The sequence below is a fragment of the Lepisosteus platostomus genome, chromosome 5 (genome assembly GCF_059453375.1).
Source record: "Lepisosteus platostomus isolate fLepPlt1 chromosome 5, fLepPlt1.hap1, whole genome shotgun sequence".
In the NCBI taxonomy this organism is placed as follows: Eukaryota; Metazoa; Chordata; class Actinopteri; order Semionotiformes; family Lepisosteidae; genus Lepisosteus; species Lepisosteus platostomus.
In genome coordinates, this window is record NC_142615.1 from 58,704,705 (window position 1) to 58,729,867 (window position 25,163).

General features: G+C 41.8%; 2 long non-coding RNA genes and 1 other non-coding gene across 3 annotated transcripts; all 3 read right to left on the reverse strand.

Annotated features, from left to right (window-relative positions):
• Positions 1–3,047: 3,047 nt before the first annotated feature.
• LOC148670312 (uncharacterized) lies at positions 3,048–6,970 on the reverse strand. The gene is made up of 2 exons (XR_015937082.1): positions 6,855–6,970; positions 3,048–5,712 (listed from the first exon to the last, which is right to left on the reverse strand). It is a non-coding gene; the product is annotated as an uncharacterized LOC148670312 (long non-coding RNA).
• Positions 6,971–7,835: 865 nt separating this feature from the next.
• On the reverse strand, positions 7,836–9,075 carry LOC148670313 (uncharacterized). Its single transcript, XR_015937032.1, has 4 exons — positions 8,950–9,075; positions 8,633–8,701; positions 8,077–8,168; positions 7,836–7,956 (listed from the first exon to the last, which is right to left on the reverse strand). It is a non-coding gene; the product is annotated as an uncharacterized LOC148670313 (long non-coding RNA).
• Positions 9,076–17,994: 8,919 nt separating this feature from the next.
• On the reverse strand, positions 17,995–18,159 carry LOC148670314 (U1 spliceosomal RNA). The gene has a single exon (XR_015938482.1). It is a non-coding gene; the product is annotated as a U1 spliceosomal RNA (small nuclear RNA).
• Between the last annotated feature and the right edge of the window lie 7,004 nt (positions 18,160–25,163).

The window sequence follows — 25,163 nt, forward strand, 5'->3', positions numbered from 1 at the left end:
TTTACTCAACAGCTTTTTAAAAACAGCACCCATGATGTTCAAATCATGATGTCCATGATTGTTTACACAGAAGACTGGCAGTCTAGGATAGGGGGATGCTGTTCACAAGCCAATAGCATTTAAACCACAGCACCCACAATGCTGCAAGTGTTTTACACACTAAGCAGGTCCCCTGACCTTTCCCAACCTTGCTTTGGGTTGTGAAAGTGTTCTTTATTTTTTTATGATTTTTTTAATATAACACTACAGGTAATATACTGGAATAGGGGGGTCTTCTTAATACATGGGGTACATGGGGATAGCGCCTTAAAAGGTGGCTTCTCAAAGCTCTTTACAGAATGACAACAACAATAAATAAAAATACACAAGATAAAACACAATTACAATATATAGAGGAGACCGTGGATGGTGGTACTAAGAAAAGCAGAGGGGTGAAGAATGGAACCAGTTCAGTAAAGGCTTTTCTAAAGAAGAGGGTTTTGAGTCTGGATTTGAAGTAGTTTAGAGAAGGTGACACTGATATCCTTGGGGAGAGAGTTCCAGGGCTTGGGGACATAACAGGAGAAGGCCCTGTCACCCACAGAATGTAGATGGGCTTGGGAAACAGTTAGGAGAGCAGAATTAGAAGAGAGAAGGTTGCGAGGTGAGGAGTAGGGCGATAATATTTCAGACAGGTACTGCGGTGCCAAGCCATGCAGAGCCTTATAGGTGAGCATGAGAAATTTAATGTGCATTTTTTCCCCGCTGTAACAAGAAACATGTGCACTCTGAATTGAGTGGGTGTCAAATTTGTAAACCTGAAATTATTTTTTATTCATATAGTCATTAAGATCCAAAAGACTTGGACAGAGATTCAACGAGCCCAGGCATAGAGACTGAGTGTCGAGCGAGCAGGAGCGGTGAGGAAGGAGACTGCGAGAACATAGATATAGATACTTTACACAAAGTACAGACAGTGCATCAAGACAATATACTGTACAAACAGTAGACAACGTACAAGTAAACAATGCAGACATGTAAACAGTGACTGCAGATGTGCGGAATAAATAAGAAATTAAGGTAGATGTTTCTATTAAATTAACGGTATTCGAAATGTTGTAAAAAGAAAAGCAATTTGTTTTGTAAAAAAATGAGAGATGATTTTTATTTTATACAGGAAAGGTGTGCGTGTCAAGTTGATCTTTTCGGAGTGCACCATTTGAAAATATAAATTGGAAGTTAGTTTGGATAACTCCTGATGGATATTGTATTACAAATAAAGTTAAAAAGATATCATTTAAAATTGTTCATAGGTTTTATCCAGTTAAATAAGTACTCTCTAAAGTACTTATTTAAGCATGAGCAGGATGATTTGTGCATTTTTTGTCGGGCTGAAAGGGAACCTTTGGTACATTTAGTTGTAAGGTGTGTGTTTGTGAAGTTGTTTTGGACGGACTTGCAGAATTTTGTTTGTAGGCATTTAAAGGTGTTTTTTTAGGTTTAAGGACTTTGATATTGTACTGTGTAAGAAAAAAAAAGCATTTATTTATAGCAAATTTATTAGTCATTCTTAGTAAATTTCACATTCATAAAATCAAAATGGTCCAATAATACTCCCCTTTTTAGTACTTTTCAGATGGAGTTGAAATATTATTTAAATTCTATAAAAATCAATCAAATAAAGCAAGGAAAACATTTGATATATGTAAAAAATATAATTTACTTCGTTACCTCTGGCAGTTAATTTTTTTTTCTGTTCGTGTTTTTTTTTTCTTGTATCCATTTCGGCTCCTGTAGTTGTATTTGAAAATTATTTACACATTTAATAAAAATAAAATAAAAATGTCGGTCGTATACGTTACACTATAATATAACGCAAACATGTATTCTGGACTATTTTATTCAGATTATTATTATTTGACTAATATTTTTTTGGTTCATAGCAACGGTCACTAAGGAAGTTCATTTGATAACCCGGAAGTCCTCTGTTTGACCACGTTTCGCTTTTTGTGTTCAAACCCACGTGTTTACAGCCACTGCAGCTGCAGAAATAGTTTGTGTTTTTCAGATCGACTCTGAAAAAAATGGAGAATCTATTGCCTAATCTGGAAACTGGGGCGCACTCTTTCATGGAGATTGTTCTTAAATCGATCGTGCAAGAAGTTTCGGTAGTTTTCCGAAACCGGACAGATGATTCCGAGAAGTCGATTGAAGAAAAACTCCACCGTATCTCCCAGGTTCTGGCGAGACGGGTCTTGATTAAAATCATGTCTGTCGACAATGTTTTCGGGGCCGAAATCGCGCAAATGAAGCAGGAAAACGAGCTTCACTGTTTCATGGAGGTTTTGCTCAAATCGTTCGTGTCTGAAGTTTCAGAAGTTTTCCGAAACACGATGTCTGACTCCCAGGACTCGTTTCGAGACAAACTCCGCAGCGTCTCCCAGATCCTGGTGAGTCGGGCCGTGATTAATATCACACAGTGTGTGGAGGACAGTTTCGGGACAGAAATAATGCGAATGAAGGAAAACGAGACCTTTAAAGTGTGATTGCAGCTGTGGGAGAAGGAGTCGGGAGCAGGAGATCAGGGAGGGACAGATCATGTTGGACCACCGGGGTAAAGTTAGCTTGAAGTTCGAAAACGATTTTGGCACGCCTGTAGCGCTTTCACGAAATCTCTTAGAGTTACAAAAACACTTGCTTTGTGTATAAAATACATTGTGGATGATTTCTCAGCCTTTATTTTTTCGTTTTTATGACATTTTTTTGACCAAGCATGAATATTCTTTTGTCCATATCTCCGCAATGGAAGCACAGAACGCCTTCAAACCAAAAGCATTTTAAAGACCATGACTTGTGGATATTTCCACAGCCTTTACATCAAACTATCGGTGAGCTAATTATCTTTTTTTAAACCTCCGGTTTTTCATCGATGCGTAATTACGCACGAACTGGAACCCGGGGGACCGCTGTGTGCACACGTTCACAACCCGAGAAATACTGTTCAATACGGTCAATATGACCATAGGAAGCAGAACAGCGCAGTCTCCAATTACCCAGACTGTAAGCACGGGAATAAAGCTTTGTTTAATTTCTGAAACCCCTCCTTTACGTCCTGTTTTCATTCAGGTAAGGGTCAACTATATTGACAATACTAATGACAGCAGGAAGATTAAAATATTCTTTTCTCAGCAGCTTATTAAAAACAGCTCCCATGATGTTCAAACCGACTTTTTACACAGAATACTGACACAGCTTTGTGTTCTGAATCTCTTTTTCTCGTGCTTTTATTTAATGTGGCACAATGCACTGGGATAGGGGTATTCTGTTCACAAACCAATAGCATTTAAACCACAGCACCCACAATGCTGCAGGTAAGTGTTTTGCACACTAAGCAGGTCCTCTGACTTTTCCCAGCTTTGTTTTGGGTTGTGGAACCTTTCTTTATATTGTTTTATGATTTTCTGAAGATTACACTACAGGTAATACACTGGGACAGGTGGGTCGTCTTCATGGCTCAATAGCATTTCAAATACAGCACCCACACTGCTGTACCCAAGTGTTTTACACACCAGACAGGCCCCCGAACCTCATACAACCTTGCTGTGGCTGTGGCCCCTTTCTTTATTTTTTTTATGATTTTCTGAAGATAACACTACAGGTAATACACTGGGATAGTGGGGTGCTATTCATGAGTCAAAAGCTTCATCACAACATCTGAAAATTTTAGATTTCACATTCTTTTTTTTCCCATGTTTCGTTTAGTTTTTTCCTAATTTCACATTTTAAATAAGCTATATCTGTAATCACAATGAAGGTGTGATATGCAGTCTTGATGATGTGACTGTGTTACCATCAGGCACGAAGGAGAGAAAAACAAAAAACTCCAAAGGAGAAAACAAATCTCTGGGGATCCAAGGCCTGATGGTTGACCTCCCCTCCAGGTCCTGGCTGTGTATGACAAGTAGTTACTAGAAACAGTTCACATGGACAACCATGCAGATTGACACGGTGAATTCTATTTCATATATTATGTGAGACTAGATGTTAATGTTGAGTGTGTCCCATCCACTGGGTTGAGCAGTACAGGATCTTGACTTTTGTAGGCTGGGTTCCTTGCTTCAGAAATCCAGGAGGATCCCTTGTCATGGGGGACGGAGCTCAATATCAACCAAAGGCACCGAAGAGAGAACAGTTGCAGGCATGGTGTGGAGAAAAAAAAATGGGTTAGACACAGAAAAAACAATTGCAACGTGGTTGTCTACTTACCCACTTGATATCTATGTTTCTGCACCTCCTAAAGAATTAGATCACTTGGGATAAAGAAGACTACAGAGACGATGTAGAAGACTACAGCATTAAATATGCTTGTAGGTATGGGGCATCCTTAAAAAGGTCTGACATATATTTCCACAATTTAGGGGCTGTGTGCCTAAATGCTCTGCTACGTGCTTGCTATTGTTAACGTAATCTGTTCATTGATCTAGACAGCATCCTACAACTACCTTACCCTTACTGTAAGAAAAGTATCACTTTGGTGTCTAGGCTGTTCTTTTTCATGAGTCTCCACTCCTGGAGATGTACATGGTACGATATTGAAAGCCAGTGGGGTTCGGACTTCGATGATGCAATTGTGTTTTATTGTTCCGGTTAGAATCCTTTTAGCACTGTGCCCTGTCTGAAGGTAGATAGGGTACTGTTTTGGAAACCTAATAAAAAGGAATCACCCTAGATACACTTCTATTTGATAGAAGCCATTTTTCTTTGATCTTTCTCACAACGGAGTGGAATTTCTTGATTAATCTATCTTACTAGGATGGATACAATTTTATCTGGAAATCTTTCACATAAATCATGTCATGGTGACTGTAACGAACAGTTCTTTCCAGACCCTATGCAGACGACACAATCCAACGGAGTGGGGAAACACTAGGGAAACGTCATGCAGGAATACGGGGCTGAAGACAGGGGGGCGTGTCCAGGGTGCGCTGGTGCACGGGGGAGGTGTGGCCGAGGCGAACAATCCAAAAAAATAGTCCTTAGGGAATATCCAAAACACACGAGTAAGTCCAAAACCAGGAGATCCATCAGAACAAAGAATTAAAAACCACGAAGGCCGGGTCGGAACCGGCGGACGGGGAACAGGAACGGGAACGGGAACAGAGTTTAAAACCTTAACGGGACCAGGCGCTTCCAGGTCCCGGACTCGCACGATATGGAAATCGGATGCAGAGCACGGATGAGCGTCAGCGCCTGGCTTTTAAGGTGGGCTGGGAATGGGAAACAGGTGCACAGAATAAAGTCTTGAGTGAAAGGGCTGGAGCACCCTTAAGGAGGGGGGACTAATATCGTGACAGTGACATACTGTCGATTTACATTTCTTTGCACTACTACAGTGATGTTAACAGTGTGTAGTGATCATATTTAAAAGGGACTGTGTTGTGTCATGATTAACTTTTTTACTGTTTTCATACAGACTTTGTTTGGTTTCTGGCAATAGATAACAAATGGTTTCTAGTGATTCTGTGTTCTAGTGTTTTTCATTATTGTTTGGCAAAGTGTACAAAAGTTTACTCTTACCCAAGATAAATTTTGGGGGAGATATTGAAACTTGTACTTACGTGTCTTTTGGAGGTGAATTCTGCTGAGAACACGTTGACAGTCTTCTTGAGTTTCCAGCATGTCTTTTATGTAATGCTCGGGAGTAGGGGGTGGATGCTCACTCATCAACAGTGCCTGAAATATAAAACCGTAAGAAGGGTTACGAACTGCAAAGGATCCAAGGAGTATAAATGGGTCACAGATCAAGATCTAGGTATTTGCACAATTTGCCAGATCTCTCCTAATCAAACTCCTTTTTTCTTACTTTGTGTTTTTACAGCAAGACATTATATTGTTTCTGTGCTAAATGGCAAGCTCTTTTAGGTGTTCATGGTTGTGTCTTTGTTTCTATACTATTGGAAAGAAACCTAGTAAGTGATTTGATGCATCCATGTCTAATCATTAATCTGACACAGTAATTCTATCTTTGAGATGCCTGTGTCATGTAATAAATTGCACAGATTATCAGTAATCTTTTATGTGTGCCTTCTTTGGTGTGTTTTTTGAAAAGTTATCTCTAATTTATAGAACCATTAATGCCAGAAAACAAGCCTGCAATCCAAACTTCTTAACAATAACAAACAATTATAACTTACTTATAAATTATAATTTACTGTATCTCTTGCAGTAAATGCCCAGCCATCTACATTGGAGAAACAGGAAGGAGACTCGGAGACCGCTTCAGAGAACACGTCAGGGCTGTGAAGATTAAAGATCTCTCCAAGCCCATTGTTTCTCATTTCATCTCTGACGGCCACGACCACACTAATCTCTCCGTCTGTGTTCTCAAAGACGGTTTTCCGAACTCATACATCAGAAAGACCACCGAAACTAAAATTATTCTGCAGTTAGGATCACACATTCTCCCTTCCCTTAACGACAGATTACTGTTCTTTTAAATTTTCTCCATTCATTGGAAGTTTCATTTCACACCTCTCTGCACCCATTCTGACTTCACACCTTTTGATTGGCCTCTCTTTCTGTCCCCTGCTCCCGCCTCTCACTCCTCCTCCCTCCCAACCTTTGTTCTCCCGCTACTTTACCTTTGCCTACTGCCCAGTCTCTCTCACACCTGAAGAAGGCTCCACGGCCGAAACGTTGTGTTCTCTTTCTTCTTTTTTTCAGCATGGAATAAACCTATTACTTGTTCCTTTGCAAACAATTATAATGTCCACTGAAATATGTCATCCTACTGTATGTTTCTGCTGAATCTAAAACTACATGTCCTGCTTAAAAAACCCTTTCATAGTGATAGTTTGCATGCAGAGCATACTCACCAAACTGGGGTTGGCAAAATGTACATATCCATGTTACTTCATTCTTTGCGCTTTCATACTCTTCTTTTGAGATGCACAATTCATGGAACCAGTTTTCACAACTGTCACACTGAATCTACACAGACAGTAAACCTTATATCAGTTGTTATCACGTTTCACTGGCATGTTTTGTTATTATGTGCGTACATTACACATACAGATAGAGATGATGTCCTGGAGAGGAGCTATAATAAACATGCCAAATAGACTGATTTTTCCAATGTTATCTACAGATCATTGTTGCATAATTGAAGACAGTTTGATAGAGACCTTTTTGTATGCACTTTCCTGATTAGGTGTTCTACTGCTTCTTAAACTGCACATTGTCATGTCTCAGAATACTCCTGTCAACACCTGTTACCCTTTTTTGCGTCAGCGTGTGTTGCTATGATTTTAAGGGGGCACATGATCACACAGCTATCATTTTTCAGTTTGCTTTGCTTCACTATGGGCAATTTAGACCCACACTTTTCCCAGACAATGGTTGTGTCAACCACGAAGAAGGCCAAAGTGTCATTGAATTTTAACTGTGTGAAATGTGATTTAATTTACTTTTCATCACTGTGTTATATAGTACAAAAAGAATACCCAAATGAGTTCTGCATATAAATAAATTGAGAATCTTTTTCATCCAGACTTGTTACAGAGAGAGAACATGCTTCAGGAAAATAATATACACCAAGAAACGTAGGCAATGAGGATCAAATGGTACAATACCTGAAGCCTCAAGAATTCTGATTGACAGGTCTTCCCGCAACTTTCTTATTTCTTTGGCGCTGCTGCTTATTTCAATGTATGTTGGAATATCCGGGAAATTGTTCATGATGTCTGCGCCCATCTAACAGACAAAAGTTTGTCACAATTATTTACCTAAAAATCTCTCATACAATAGTTTTAAGACAGTCCAAAATTTCGGCGTGGAAAGGTTATGCTGACCTGCATCACAAAGACCCCACAGCTTGAGGCATCTGCTTGCTGGGTGTGACCAATCACGCTTGGGTGCCAGTTGATATTCAACCAGTCTTCTTTTCCTAGGACATTCCTTCGCATCTTAAAAAAGTCCCTGTGAATCAAAAAATAGGTTATTGATAAATGAGGACATATTTGTCATGCTGAAGTTGAACCTGAAATGGGAAGCTGCCCCTGCAGAATTTCACCACGAAACCAATGCTTGATTTCTTACCTGAACCTTTTTGCCGCTGCAGTGGAGTCTGCCATCTCGTCACTCCCCATAGGGTCGACCACAAAGACTTTCTGGGATGGAGCACACAGATACTGCAAGAAACAAAGGGCCCATCATCAGACATGAAGTTGCATTTAATGTGGGGCCAGACACACAGGCAGTTTCAGGAGTTTTATGTTGTGAGAACAAAAGTTTTTAATATTTGAATATTTTATATATATAATATTTATATTTATATATTATTTAACATTTAATATTTTGCAAACCTTGGCAAAGACAGTCAGGAAATGACCTAACAGTACTTTTTTTCCTACATGACACTTTGACCTGTTTGGTTGTCTGTTCATTACACAGCAGTATTCACAATAATAATTTAGGAAAAGTGCACTGTCACCATTGCCTTGGACACTCACTATCAATGTCCACCTTTTTTAACAGGAGAGGAACACATACATTGTGATTTGTAATTTTTTTAGATGCAACAAGGATAATCACTTGAACTGTAATGGTTCCAAGTCAAAACTACGCTGTTTTGGATCACCTGCACCACACTTACCAACAATTTCCAGTGGACACCAGTGTTAAAATAATGGCTAATAATGGCTTCATAGTTTTCAAAGTTGACCTGTAATGAAAAGAATGACAAGATTAGTACAACAGGCTGCCTCACAGGGATGGTGTGCTACCTTTGAATTTTGATTTCTGACTATAAAGGTAGTTTCTTTAGGCAGCACCTTGGGCACAGTTGTGACCTGTTTTGATTGCTTGTGGCTCTCCTTGTTTCTCTATTGATAAAACAATCATCAGTTAGTGAAAAACCATGTTTGCCCCTCACTAATGTAATCCGTCGACATTTGTGTTTGATGTCCTTACCTTGGACAAACGTTGTCTAGCCATGAGCTCTCTATTCCCACTCATGATTACACCAGTTGTGTTGTTGTTCATTAGGAAAACCTTCTTCCCCAAGTCCATGGATTCTTTCACTACTTGAAAGTAACACTCAATGGTCTTATGGAAAAAGCAAACACAATTGAAGAAGATGTGATTTCACGCACTCACACACATTTGATTACACAAAAGCTCAGAAACCTTAACAAATGCATGCAATCAAACACTTTCATCTTACCTCGCCTATGAGCCACTCATCTGGTTTCAGAGACACAAACTCCGAGTGTCTGAGAATATATGTGTCTGCACTGTGCATGGATGGCAAAACTGCAACCACTAATTCACTCGGATTAATTTTCCAAAGGGCGTGAACCTAAAAAAGATTTACCAAGCCAAAAGCGTACACGAGATCACTGGAGCTAACGTAATGAAAATGGAGATTACACACCACTGTCAACAAGTATAACAAGTTAGAGAGAAACGACAAAGAACACCTACAGTAGTAGAAGATGACATTCATAAGCTCTGAAAAAGAAGTGAATGTCCACACAGAGAAATATTTGAAATACAAATCCTACCTTCTTTCTGAAATCTGTTTTCTCTTTTATAAGTTTTGAGATGGGGTGTGCATCACAGTGTGGTGTGATCACTTCAGTCATGCCCACGGCAGCTTGCTTGGGTGACACTTTCCCTTCTTCTTTGTGCTGCCATTCTTTACATTCTGCGGTTCCTGCTTTCCCCTGCTGTACTTGCAGGCCATTGCTGTCATATGGCGATTTTTCACTTGTTTCAATATTTCTATTGCTAACTTTTTTTTTCCTGTTTTCTCATTTTTTGGGGGATTGGAATTTTCTGTGGTGCGCTGTAGAATTTATTTTTTGTTTCTTTGCCTACACCTGGTGCTCTCTTTGCCCATTGTTCCTGTGCATGTTCATGACGTGTCTTAGTGGTGATCAATGGTGCCATCAAAACCTTTTTGGGGAGATCATTTTGGATTATATGTTCTCTGTACCACCCTAGAGGGATTTTCTCATTATCGTAATAAACTCTGTTGGCCTCAGTTTCCTCCTGTGCTGAAGTATTGATTGCTTGACAATGCCAAACCAGGTCTCAACATGACAGTTAGTGGCTCTTGTTTGTGCTACCTCTGACATTGATATGTCTTTTTTGCTGTCTGAAGCATATCTTGTCAGGTCACCCAACAAAATTCCACTCCACAGTGGAAATAATGCCATGTATCTTTGCAACAGAAATCTAATTATGTCTTCACAGAAATAGGGGTTCACATTGTGTTGTGTCCCATAGTCATCATGTCCTTGAACTGATATGCTGTCTTCATAAATACCTTTGAACTCCACAGCGAAAGGAGAGCAGCCCAGGCTGCCTCTCATTTTTGGTTACAGTACCTCATCTGTGTCTTTGACTTCTGCTTCCTTTTTTATCTGGTCTGGTGTGGTTGTTTGAGAAATGTAAGCGTTAAGGAGGCAGACACTAGATTGGACTTCAGTTGTGAACCTCCTGCTTGAGAGTACAATACACATGTGTTTGAAAACATTTCTGGAGACACTCAAAGTTGTGCTGTTTTGCAGGATGGCAAAGGAAAATGTTGCAAAGTCTCGCAGTCCTTTGTCTGTTGTTTTTTTACTAATTGCTTGAGAGACAGCCTTTATGACATGGGCAGAGCAAAGGTGCAGAACAGTGAACATCTGAAGTTCTGTGTACTTAAGTTTGCCTTGGCAGACTTTCATTGCACGATTTAAGTATGCATGGATGGTGTCCCCATTGAAGGCAAAAAGAACACTGTGAATCAGGGCCCAGCTGTAGTCAGTTTCTACATGCTGCACTCTCTTGGTAGTACATGTTGAGATGTCAAACATGAATTTACGTAGCCAATGTTCTATACTGACAATGGTGTAGTCAGTTGTCAACATTTCAGACACTGGTAATGGAGGCTTTCTTTTCCACCTCCAGGTAACGTAAGACTGTATTACAAAATTCTTTTGTTCTCCGATGGAATTTTTCTGACTACCCCTCCTGTTGCATCCAGGTAAAGGCTGACTTTCTCCTTCATCTTTAGATGGGCAATAAGAATTCACATACTCTGTTCTGTGTAAAGATAGGCAGCAAATGTGTCTAACTGCAAAATCTGTATATATCCTGAAAAATGGACAGTGTTGAAGTCGCATGCTTTCATATATTTTTGTGCCATATGTAATTCAATCACTGGATCATAGTGAATGCGTTTACTGTTCCTGAACTCTGATGAAATGACTTTCAGCACATTCTGTGTTAGTGGTTTAGATAAATTGCCTGCTGCAATTTCAGCAAGCGGAGTTCTGCTCAGGTTCCTGTAGTATACATTGCTGATTCCTTTTGTGAGGGCACTGGCAATCTTTCTACGATAAGGCTGATGTGCTTGTTGAAATTGTTTCCCTTTTACTGTGCTGTATTTGCCCTACTTGTACAACATCAATTGTGATGTCATCATTGCCCATTGGTTTGTGTCTTGTTGTCATTATGTATTTTACATTGCAGGACCTGAAGGTACAGACTGCTTTTATCATCAGAAAGTTTTTTTTTTTCTGCTGTTCTCTTTCCTGATGTATTGGTATTTGAAGGCTATTGGGCAGCAAGGATTTATCTTCCTGAACTCGCTATATAACATCTGGGTCCATGGTCGTCTTAGTTTAGATGTACCTTTTAGAGGTGCTAGTTTTCTCCATTGTTCAGCCTTTAGACATACTTTGAAAGTTTTAGGCACAGACATAATCTTTCTTAATCCCCTTTTATCCTGAGGTGACGTCCCAGACGAGCTTGCCCCCTGGGAATATTCACTGTGCTCTTCAGGCTTTTTTTCTGATTCTACACAGATTTTTTTTCTCCCTCTAACATGTCACCACTGTCTGTGCTGCCGTGTGCTGCCCATGCATCTTTTGTATCTTCTGATGAACTTCTGAGCTCTGTGTTGCCTTCCAAACTATGTCCCTCACTTTGACTTGAAATACTGACTATAGATTGTGTACTGTCATCTGGTTTGGAATCCCTACCAATACTCTCTTCTTTCTGCATCCTAAGCACTTGGGTTCTTACTTTTTTTCTATCTTAATGCCAAATCACTTCTTGTTACCATTGATAACCATTTCTTGTTGCTGGGGCAATCCTCTCCAAGGACTCTGTTTGACAGTGTTGACCACATATTGTCATTCCAACTATTTTTTTTCGAGTTTAGAAAACTTCAGAAACTCATTGATCATATTCCCTACTCCACCAGCCCTTGACCACAGGTCTGAGGGGTGCGTAGTGTGGTGCAGGTTCTTGTCCCATCCTGATCTTGGTCCAAGTTGGAGGGTTGCACCGATTCTGAGTCTTGTTAGCTGGTATGGCTTGGTTTGGGGGTGTTGATACCAGAGTGGTCCAGGAGGGGGGTGCAGGTGTCTCGGGGGCATTCTTGATTTTCCATAACTTCAGGTTGATTCTGTTTGTTCTGAGTGTCTTGGTTATATACGCTTGTGTGTATAGATGAAAAAGCTATTGAAGAGCACCCCGTTCATCTCCGTGAAAGTTGGAAGTTTTGATGTTCAAAAAATCCTAAAAAGAGAATTAAAGTTTCACACAACAAAGCATGACTGTGAAAGGTCAGGAGGCCTGCCTTGTGTGCACAACACTTGATTACAGTAAAAAAATCATGAAGCCATGAAGAAGACCCACCTGTCCCAGTGTATTACCTGTAGTGTTATCTTCAGAAAATCATAAAAAATAAAGAAAGGGGCCACAGCCACAGCAAGGTTGTATGAGGTTCGGGGGCCTGTCTGGTGTGTAAAACACTTGGTTTCAGCAGTGTGGCTGTTGTATTTGAATTGCTATTGAGCCATGAAAAAGACCCACCTATCCCAGTGTATTACCTTTAGTGTTATCTTCAGAAAATCATAAACAAATAAAGGGGCCACAACCCAAAACAAAGCTGGGAAAAGTCAGAGGACCTGCTTAGTGTGCAAAACACTTACATGCAGCATTGTGGGTGTTGTGATTTAAATGCTATTGGTTTGTGAACAGAATACCCCTATCCCAGTGCATTGCGCCACATTAAATAAAAGCACGAGAAAAAGAGATTCAGAACACAAAGCTGTGTCAGCGTTCTGTGTAAAAAGTCGGTTGGAACATCATGGGAGCTGTTTTTAATAAGCCGCTGAGTAAAGAATATTTTAATCTTCCTGCTGTCAGTAGTATTGTCAATATAGTTGACCCTTACCTGAATGAAAACAGGACGTAAAGGAAGGGTTTCAGAAATCAAACAAAGCTTTATTCCCGTGCTTACAGTCTGGGTAATGGGAGACCGCGCTGTTCTGCTTCCTATGGTCATATTGACCGTATTGAACAGTATTTCTCGCGTTGTGAACGTGTGCACACAGCGGTCCCCAGGTTCCAGTTCGTGCGTAATTACGCATCGATGAAAAACCGGAGGTTTAAAAAAAGATAATTAGCACACTGATAGTTTGGTGTAGAGGCTGTGGAAATATCCGCAAGTCGTGGTCTTTAAAAGGCATTTGGTTTGAAGGCGTTCTGTGCTTCCATTGCGAAGATATGGACAAAAGAATATTCGAGTGAGGTCAAAAAAACGTCATAAAAACGACAAAGTGAAGGCTGAGAAAGCATTCACAATGTATTTTATACACAAAGCATGTGTTTTTGTAATTCTAAGAGATTTCGCGAAAGCCCTACAGGCGTGCCAAAATCGTTTTCTAACTTCAAGTTAACTTTTCCCCGGTCACGTTTTGCACATTCGAGTAGTTTTAATGCGGCTCCTTCGTACACGGTGCTGATCTTTTGGAAAGCAGGAGGCAAAACGGACACGTTCTCATACCGGATGTTGAAACCCGGGCCGCCTGGGTGAAAACCAGGAATCCTAACCGCTAGACCATATGGCAGCGAACAACCACGCTGTTCCCGGTATCATGCAAGCAAACTACATAAATATGAGAAAACATGCAAGAGAGTTGTCACTCAGAGTGTCGAAGGGTCGATGTATACTGGGGCTCAGTTGAAATGCAACGTCAGGACAGCCTTTTCCGTCCTACCATATGTGTCTCGGTAACTCGCCATGATCGCATGCTGGGAGTGGTAGCCGGGGAGAGTCCGAGGGTCAGCACGATGACCAGCGGCTGACCCTACCTGTGTAAATAATGTCCTAGTAGTTCTAGTGCCCTGTGTAGTCTTGTAAAAGTATAGTGTGTTGTTAGGTAATTACCACCCTAACTATGTGTACGTGTTCCGTCAGTCTCTTCATGTGTGTGTATATCCTGTGTTTGGTTTTGTGTTAATGCTTGTTTGTTAATCGCGTCTTCACTCGTCCTTTGTTCTGAAAAGAACCTGCAAATGCTACAGTATTTACTTTATAAACACCAGTATTGACACTTTGATCAGTATATTTATTATTAGTAGCCAGTCTTATAAATTTACAATTTAGATTAAGTCTGGTAACAGTTTTACAGTTAATTTAAATCATCAGACCACTAATGGAACTGAGAGCTGGGTGGAAATAAAACCAGGATACACATTTTAACCTCCAGGATCAGGAGTCTGATCCTCCTGGCTTCTTTACTCTGAAGATTCGTGTAAAACTCTTAAAAGCGCTTATTTCAGGGACTCGTGCTTGTCCTCTACTGCTCCACACGGCTACGCTTTGTAACGCAATAATCTGCGATGTAAACTTTTTTTTTCTGTTTAATGAATTTTATTCCTAGGTTTGTCGCTCTCCTTCTCCAACTGTGATGATTCGCTTCTCTTCACAGTCCGGTGTGTTTTTTTTTGGGGGGGGGAGATTTTATATCTGTAAGAAAAGCCCCCCGGGCTCCGGACAGGAGTCTCCTCCAGCTCTGCTTTGTCAGAAAGAGTGCTGTGACATCACAGACACCAGCCAGAGCGCCGGGATCAGAGAGCGAGACCGCGGGAGACGCGCGGAGGGAACGGAGGAGAATTATTGATCACTTATATATCGACAACCAATTTATTCAACTGAAGGACCATAGAATAATCGATTAACTTCACTGATTGGTGAGTACTGATTCTTTTCTTGACCCTGTTTAAATATCTAGAAAACAGTCAATAAAGACTGTATCAAACAATTACCATAGTGCGTTAAGTGTTAATAATGTTCAATCCGAAATTAAACAATGATTATTCATATTATTATTTAGGTTACTCTATCCTAGAGCTAGAAAATTATATTCCAAGTTGATAAATGTATGTAAGTAACAGTTTAAATGCAATTTTTCCAATGTTTATAAATCATAAGTATGGTAACCACGGCAACAGCCGGCACGTCACTGTATGTGTCTAGGTGTCTCGCATTCGTCACAGAGAGTGTATGTGACGTCACGGGCAGCAACTAATACTACTACTAGTGTATTCATTTTAACATTAGTGAGAGTACAACTGGTAGTTTTAATGGTAGTGTTCATAACAAAGTGTGAGTATTAATAACAAAGCGCTTGTTTGTTAATCGAATGACTCGGAATGACTTGCCTTTGACGCTTTTCAAAGCGTTCTTTGTGGACGACGACTGCACCGCCTAGCAGATACAAACGGGTTGTACAACTTTGAACTAGCAAATGGAAGAGGCCTAAGCCCCCTCTCTTTTAGCCCAGGTTCGATCTGTCTCCCAGAATCACAAGGGCGCACGCAACCACACACACCCGTGCCGTTGAAGTGCTCTGCATCATTTCTAAGGGCAACTCAACATTCACTCCTACCCCGAGTGCAGAAAAGACAGCGTCCGCAGCAACAACAGCTCAGGTCTCTGCACAGGAGCTAAGCTGCCCCCATCTCCTCTGCTCTGCGGCTCCTGCGGAGTGGAGTCCTGCCTGGAGCCGTGTTTGCAGGCGGCGGCTCCCCGTGCCCTGTCTGTGCGTCGTGTCCAAGAGCTCCTGGGAGGAAGAGAGAGCCCTCACACTCGGGGGCTTTTCCACGGTCTGTGTGAGGAGGGGCGGGTGTGTCCAGTAGCTTATCGAGCGGAAGCCTGGGGCGGCGGAGAGCTGTGATCGTGCAGACCTTGAGGTGTCACCTCTTTGTCTGCTTTCCCGCCCCCCCTCCGCCCAAGCTCTGCTCCAAAGTAGCCCGGCAACCCCTCACACCTGCACGTGTCACAACCTAAGGTGTGGTCATTAGACACCCATGGGGTGTCGTTCTGTTCTTGCTAATTGTTTCCTGCCTGTCGCAGGCAGGAGTCCATGCGAAGAAGATGCGCTGGACAGAGCTCAGAGGGCGCACCTGGGTGGCTTTCCTTCAGAGTGACGTTCCTGCAACACTCTCCCGCTACTCTTGGTGCGCTCATGCCGCAACACAGGAAGGCTGGAGCAGGTGGCTGTGGGTTCTGTGCACCGCCAAAATAGCTCAGTTGGGAGAGTGTTAGACTGAAGATCTAAAGGTCACTGGTTTGATCCCGGGTTTTGGTATTTTGTTTCATCGCGCCCTTTGTTCCTCTCTCCAGCGCACCCTGCCTAAAGTGACGCGTCCCTTTCTCAGCCCGAAATGCAAGCAAGACACCAGCAGCGGTCCCTGCAGGTTTCCGTAGTGTAGCGGCTATCACGTTCGGCTAACACGCGTGGTGCAGGTTCTTGTCCCATCCTGATCTTGGTCCAAACGCAGCCTCGTTTTGCACGCTCCTGTACTTCACAGAGGTCTTGAACGACCGGTCATTTGTTCCCAATGTATTTCCGGTGCCTTCGTGCACTCTTGTACCAAACGCACGTTCCTTCTGTACGTGGAGCCGATCATTTGCAATTGGGCTGTGCCGACAGACCAGGACGAGCTCTGTCGGCTCAAAAGCAGCGCAGGACCTGCAAGAACAACAGAAAGATTAGCATCCAGCGGGGGCCTCTTAGTGAGCCCAAGATCTCATCAAGAATCGGCTCCAGCAACAGGGCTGGGCGCATTGTTCTATTCTCCGACCACTCTCGGTGTATACAAGTCCCTCCTGGTCTCTGCTTGAAATGCACTTTCCTGCGTTTGCTTTGGTGTAACTGGATTCCCCGGCATGGGGGAATGTGAAGAAGATCCTTAGTAAGTCATTGACGAAAACCAAGAAGTGGTCGGAGTGGCCTCTGTCGTTCATCAACGATCCAGTCAGGCAGTACTCCTCCTATTCTGCCAGTATGCGGATTCGAACCGGGGTTGTTGCGACCACAACACAAATTCTGAGCACTATACGATCACAGCGAGTTACCGAGACATACACAGCCAGTAGGAAAGGATGTACTCTCTTTGTGTGACACTAGTCAGAAAAGTCCTGACGCTGCATTTCAACTGAGCCCTAGTATACATCAACCCTTCGACACTCTGAGTGCCAACTCTCTTGTGTGTTTTCTCCATCAAGCAGGTCATGAAGGCAGCAATTACAGTTTGCTTACTTGACGCACGCACAACATGGCTGTATGCTCCCATATGGTCTAGCGGTTACGATACCTGATCTTCACCCAGGTGGCCTGGTTTCAGCTCCTTGTATGAGAACGTTTCAGTTTTGCCTCCTGCTTTCCAAAGATCAGCACCATGTTTTACACCTCCCCCGAATATCGAAGCTGCTTCTAAATCTGCAAATGAAGATGAGTCGATAAACCACTTGTTTTTCGTATAACTATACATATATTCATTTATTACTGATTTCATTCATTGAGCACGGATACAATAGAGGTACAGCCATTCACTGTTTGATATGTCTGCACTGGTACAGAACCTAGCAATCAGAAAACGGGTGAAACTGTCTTGAGAATTAGCATACAGTACCGAGGCCCCCATGACCAAATAAAGGCTAACCTCGATAATCAGCCTAAATAATGCAGACAACAGCAAAACGACTGACTTTGAAAAGGGAATGAATGTCCGGAAGGAGTAGTGTAACCAGCTTGAAATGCTTCTCCGGACCTCTAACTAAAAGAAACTGGGAACCAGCAGTGGCATCGACTCCTTTCGAACTGGGATCCTATCGCAGCTCATGGTGTCCTAACTCTCCTGTATCTGATATTGGACCAAGCACATCAGGAGAGAGCGCGAACGCAGTCCCCCACTACCAGAAATCATGCAGTCGAGATTCCCACATTTGGGGAATTCGCAGGGGTCAGCACAGCCGGAGTGCAATGGCCGAGCCTCGCCCTGGGTGAATCGATTTTTTAAGAACTTTATTTTCTTTTCACAAAAAAATACAGGACATCACAAATTAGAAAGCTTTACATTAATATACATACTTAAAACAGTATATATAATCACATCTCATTACATATTGACACGGTACCGGTTATATAGCAACAATTTATTTTTTTCTGGTGCAAATCACATTCTTTACTTAAACATGATAATGTTTTTCACAGTTTCTTGAGATATTGACCTATGCTCTCAATTTCCCACAGATTTTCTGCTTCCTCCCTCCCTTCTCTCCACAGATCTCTGAGGTAATAGTTCTCTCGGGTGATGAACAGGGCCAGGCTACCTGCTGCCTTGACTGGGACCTCGATGCCTTTGAACAGCCCCATGTTCCTCACTCTCCACAGGGCGTCTTTCCCACTGTTCACCACGGCCCAGATCCTGTCAAACACGTCAGGAGGAAGTTTGACAGGAGAGATACTGTTGTAGCGGCAATGCTTGTTAATAAGACAGAATTAGGCGGTGGTATTCTGTCCTAAATGAGGCCCCATCTCACCCTCCATCTTTGTGGTGCAGCCACAGAGAAAGTATTCATGCAGGTTGATTTAAGATGTTTTCTTTTGATAATGGACAGCTCCCAGATGGGGATGCACTTAGCTTAGCCTGGCTATCATGATCAATGGTCATCCATTGGTGCCTATCTGTCTAGGGAGTGCCGAATGGACATCTGGACTGCATTCCTAAGTGTCAAGAGTAAGTGACTCATATCTCACCTTGACCAACCAATCAGGGACTGGCAGGGCGTGGTAATACCACGTGGGTCTCTAATGCCCGCCAAACTCTCAACCAATCAGCACACATCTATGTCTTGGTCAAAAAGGGAGCGCAAGCTCAGATCGGGGCTCTCCTTGGCCATTTTCGCGCATCCTCAGAGACAATCACGTGACAACTGCTGTTGTCTGCAAAGGGACTTGGACTTTGTTCTAAGCGCGAGGCCGAGGATCCCATACGTACTCAGAATTCTACCAACGTGAATGATCCGCTTGATCAACGACCATTTGTAGCGTGGTATCATCGCTAGCACCCGGCAGTTCTTCAACATCTGGTACCCCAGCTGAACTCACACCCCCGCCGCTGTCACAGGGTGCAGAGGGTGGGGTCGGGTTTTGCTAAAAAGAAGACCAAGTATTAAAATGACATACGCTAAGCACCGATACAACAATTCCACGATCAGAAAAATTTTAGCCGCCTACCTCTTCACTTTGTAGAGTAGCAGACCCCGTTGTTTCTCCACACAAAGAAGCCATCTCCGCAGCTCCTAACAAGGGGCGGTGTCTGACAGCTCCAAGGACGCGCTGCTACCCTGTCAGTCCGGAGCGTTTAAGAATATGCGCCAATGGTGTAACCACGCCTACATAACACAAGACATTTTTCAATTGGTTGTGATACTTTAAAACGCATCACAACCAATGTTGTGATGACCCCCCCCCCCCTTGTTTTATCGAGAGCGAAAAGTATTCACATATCAGTTTATAAGTTTTAAACTTTAAAAGTATTAACACACAACGCAAACACAAATGATGTGTTTGCCCAGAAAAGAAATTTTAAACACGCGGGTTTGGTCTTAAAGTTTTTAAAATAATGTAATAAGACACAGTTTATTTTTAATAACACATTCGCGACAGCTTTTTCGAAAGTTTGAGATAAATTTCCACACATCGCAAGCGTAAAAGTCTTTAAGGTATTAATAGGCAACAAATGATGGGGTGTTGTTCTTCATACTTTAACGGATTGGTCTTAAAGTTTTAAAATCACGTATTAGAGATAATTTGAGATGTTTTGGAGACGTGCGGTGTGTGTGTTGGGGGGGTTAGTTAAAGTGGCTTATGTACATCGAACACACAGAGCCCGTTAAAATCCAACACGCGTTAACCACGGCCAGTGAGTTCAAGGTTGGCCCATATTTTCTGGATGGTTATGTTGTAATTGACGGAGTGCCGACAGCCTTTGAGTTCAATGGTTGCTTTTTTCATGGTTGTAGCGTTTGTTATTGTGAAAACGATTTTAATCCGCTGACAAACACTACTTTTGGCTGGTTGTACAGAAAGACGATGGTTAAAATTAATTTTCTCAAAATGAGAGGTTTTAACGTGCGTATTTTGTGGGAGCACGAGTTCAGAGACATGCTTGTTGAAAATGGAGACTTGGGTAAATTTCTAACAGCTGATCAGTTACCAGAGCCTCTGCAACCGCGCAAGACGGTTTTTTTTTTTTTTTTTTTTCGGGGGAGAACAAATACTATTTGTTTGCATTACACAGCGCAGCCCGGTGAAAAAATTCATTACTATGATTTCACCAGTCTGTATCCGTTTGTGAACAAAACTAAAAAATACCCACTGGGGCACCCCGAATAATTTATAACAACTTTGGAGATTTAAAACGGTATTTCGGTTTAGCGAAGGTGAAAGTTTACCCACCCAGACGTTTATACTTTCCAGTTCTTCTTACCAAAATTGACAAAAAACTGTATTTCACACTGTGTCGTACGTGTGCTGAAACAAAACAGACCACCCCCTGTGAGCACGGTGATGAAGATTGCGCCTTGACTGGTGTCTGGTGCACCCCTGAATTACAGATGGCCTTAGATCTGGGGTATTGAGTGTGTAAAATTTAAGAAATTTGGCATTTCGAAAAGGCCTCACACGATCTTTTTACCGACTACATCAAACTGCATCTGAAAGAGAAACAGGAAGCTTCGGGGTTTCCAGAGGGGTGTACAGATGTCGCGAAACAACAAAGATATATCAGCGAATATTATGAAAAAGAGGGTGTCCGGCTGGACCCCAGCAACATTAAAAAGAATCCGGCCAAAAGACAGCTTTCAAAAATTGGCTTGAACAGTTTGTGGGGGAAGTATGGACAAAGAGACAATTTACCACAGACCACCATTGTGAGAAACCCCGATGAATTGTTCAGGTACTTATTTACACCATATCATGAGGTGTCAGCCTGCGAGTTTATCAATGAAAACACAGCCTGTGTTACGTGGAAACACTAAACACCACTATACAGGCCATTCAAACACTAACATTTTCATCGCTAGCTTTACAACCGCCTATGCCCGCTTGGAGTTATACAACCTGCTAAATGCTTTGCAAGGCCGCTGTCTGTACCACGACACAGATTCCGTTATCTTTGTGAGCCGGGAGGGTGAGTGGAATCCGGGACTGGGTGACTACTTGGGTGAGCTGACCAGCGAAATCGCTGCTGGACAACACATCACCGAGTTTGTATCAACAGGACCCAAGTTGTACGGGTACAAACTGTCTGGAGGGAAAGCCTGTTTAAAGGTAAAAGGCATTATGCTCAATGTGAACAATTGTGAAAAAGTTAACTTTGAGAGTCTGCGGGACTTGGTTTTTGACTATGGCATTAACCCTTATGCAGAGTGCCGGGAATTTAAACACATTTCTATTCAACAGCCGATGATCGTGCGTGTTAAAAAGGATTGGCGCATTGAGACCCGGACCTTAAAGAAAACCCAGAAGGTGGTGTACGACAAGCGGGTGCTGCAAGAAAATTTGACATCGTTGCCCTACGGATATGAATACGATGGATGTCAGGTTAAAACACTCTTATTCATGCATTTTGTCCGGACCCTCGAATTGCGGTAAAAGTTATTTTATAAAACAGCTCTTGGAGAACGGTGATACCGTTATGACTCGTAAACCCGAAAACATAGTCTGGTGTTACAGCTGCTGGCAACCTCTATACGCCGAGTTAATTGTGAAATTACCATACATTCAGTTTATAGAAGGACTACCGACGTCGTTTTCCGACGACCAGCTACTGCCGCCGGGTAGAGTAAATTTGATTATAGTGGATGATTTGATGGAGTCTGCATGTGAAAATAATGAGATAGAAAAAGCTTTTACCAAATACGTACACCACCAAAACCTCAGCATCATGTATATCGTCCAAAATGTGTTTTGTCAAGGCCAGAAAAGTAGAACCATCGCGTTAAATACAAAGTACATGGTGCTGTTTAAAAACCCTAGAGATAAAAAAGTGAAATTGTACAGTGAAGTGTTACAACCGTATTTGACATTAGTACGCCAGGGGACTTCCGAAAACGGGACTTTAACTGTTGTACTACCGGAAAATGCACCCGCCGAGCTATCACGCACGTTAGCACAACCGCCGTCATCGAGCGACGCTGACTTTGGGTATATTTTGGAAACCGTGTCTCAGCAGTTCCGGAAAAATGCCGAGATATTATTAAACACTATGGCCCGCAATGAACCATTAATAGCCTGGAATGAAAAGGGGGAATTTGTGTACAAGGGGGCACCCGTTGAGGGCTCTCACATGATTGGTCTTGTCAGGGCTCTCACGCAGCAGCAAGCAGTTGTGGTCGGTAAGAAGCCAAAAGGTTGGGATGTGTTCATGGAGGCTATGGCAGAAATCAACATGCCGGGCACCTTGCTAGCCAACGCTGGTAACCGAGAGCTACTTGAAAAACTCAAGGCTGCCCCGTTGGGGTGTCCAGCATCGGTCAAAACTTTAAAACAACCGGTAGAGATGTCGACGCCCGACCCGGTCTCTAAGATAACCGCAGAAAGGAGATGATCATTAATACCTAGACCCACATGGTTGACTTTGTAACATTTTTTTGTGGGTATGTGTGTTTGTGATAAATGACTTGAAATGTATATTAAAAAGCGTGAGCAATGTAGTTAAAAATGTTTGTAATAAAATGGCTTGAATGTAACATATTAAAAAAAGCTTGAGCAATATAACCGCGAATGTATAATAAAAATATCGTATTGATTTTAATTCATATTTTGCGTTCTTTTTTAAATAATAACCACACAGACAATGAAATGTTTTGATTTCATTTTTATTTTAGACGGTCGATTAACATTTATGACATGTTTTAAATTTGCGTAAACATCCGCATAACTGAACATTCCCAGTGGGCAGTGATTCGTCGAATATACGTATATTCTCGTCAAAAATATGGCTATAAGTAGATATACGTCGCCGCGATGTATAATCAACGTCGAATTGCAACCGTAAAATCGACGACATTAATAAACGCATATATAACGTCGAAAACACATCTAACACAGTGCCTGAGGCTTTTTACTGTATATATCGTGTGTGCCGCAACTAGGAGTATTACTATCCCAGTAATTAATTAATGTATTATATTTATTATACACGTGTAAATAAATTAATTACTGCGAAAATAATTTACTTCGTACACTGTGCAGAGTGCCGTATACTCCTAGTTGCGTTCAGAAGTTATTACTTCTGAAGAAGAAATCTTGAATGAGGTTGAAATTTCTGACTCTGATGAATCTGATGTAACTGACCCCAGTCCTGAATCTACTGACCTTGTAGATGAGACAGAGACTGACCCAGCAAGGCCAAATCTATCTACCGAACTTGTAGCTTGGTCTGCAAAGCATGGTTGTAAAAGACAGTGTTTCAATGATTTATTGGAGATATTGAGACGTCCAGGACTCTCCTACAAACACCTAATAAAGTGCAAATCAGTAATAAATCCGGTGTTCAGTACATTTACTTTGGATTAAAGAAAGGAATCCTGAAAAACATATCTTCTAAAACATTCCAAGAAGGCATGCATTCTGTAGACCTGTGTATCAATGTTGATGGAGTTCCTCTCTTCAAATCTACATCTGTGCAATTTTGGCCTATTTTGTGCTCTTTTCACCAATTCCAGCCTTTCATAATGGCATTATTTTGTGGAGGGTCCACGCCTGATCCAGTTGATGATTATGTGAGTGACTTTTTAGAGGAGTTAAAGTTACTCACCAATAATGGCATTCACTTTGAAGATAGAGTATTTAATGTTACTGTGAAGGCTTTTATATGTGATGCCCCTGCACGCTCATATCTGAAATGCTGCAAAGGACACAATTCGTACTTTGGCTGCAAAAGATACAAAATTAAAGGGAGCTGGGAGGGAAGAGTTGTTTTCACAGGGTAAGAGGCATGTAATGATCGTACAGATGAACAATTCAAGAACTTTGAGTACAAGGAACACCAACAAAGACTTTCTCCCTTAGCTGCTGCTGGAATTGGGTGGATAAGCCAATTCAACCTTGACTACATGCATCTAGCTTGTGTTGGTGTTGGCAAAATAATTCGTATTTTCTTAAAGCAAGGACCAGCTAAATGTTGACTGTCTGGCAGGCAGAGGAAAGAAATTTCTGATAATTTGGAAATTCTTAGCGGAAAGATGCCTGGGGAATTTGCTAGACAGCCAAGATCCCTCTCAGAGCTTGACAGATGGAAGGCTACAGAGTTCCGCCAGTTCCTTTTGTATACAGGCCCCATTGTGCTTTGTAATGTTGTATCAAAGGAACTATACACCCATTTTCTGATGCTAACAGTTGCTCTTTCCATTATGTTGGACTCGGATGAAAGAAAGAGAAATGCCAATCTCAACTATGCCCAAAAACTGCTTGATACCTTTGTTGACAATGCTCAGCATTTGTATGGACCAACATTTGTTGTATACAATGTGCACAGTTTGAGACATCTACATCAGGATGTGGTACAATTTAATTGTTCCTTAAATGATGTATCTGCATTCCCATTTGAAAACTTTTTACAGTCCTTGAAGAAACTAGTGCGGAACAGTCATACAGTAACCCTATAGCTCAAGTAGTAAAGAGAATGAAGGAGAAGGAAAGAGTTCAGAGCAACTGTGAAGCATCTGGTTCACGGATGTATATTTCGTCAAGACAAAAAGACTGTTGTTTCCTGTTGGATAATGAGGACTTTGCATTTGTGAAGGAGAAAAGAGCAGACAGAAATCTTCTATGTGATGTTGTATGACAGACTCAGACATGTAACTTCTTCACTGAACCATGTGAGTCAAAATTGCGTCATATTGTATATGTTAATAGTCTGGAGATGCATGCAAGGGAGAAATTCCTCTCTGTAAAAGAGTTGCACAGAAAAGTAGTGTCTCCCATATGGTGTTGGGTATGTCCTTTTCCGTCTTCATAATGGCATAGAACATAATCCTGTTC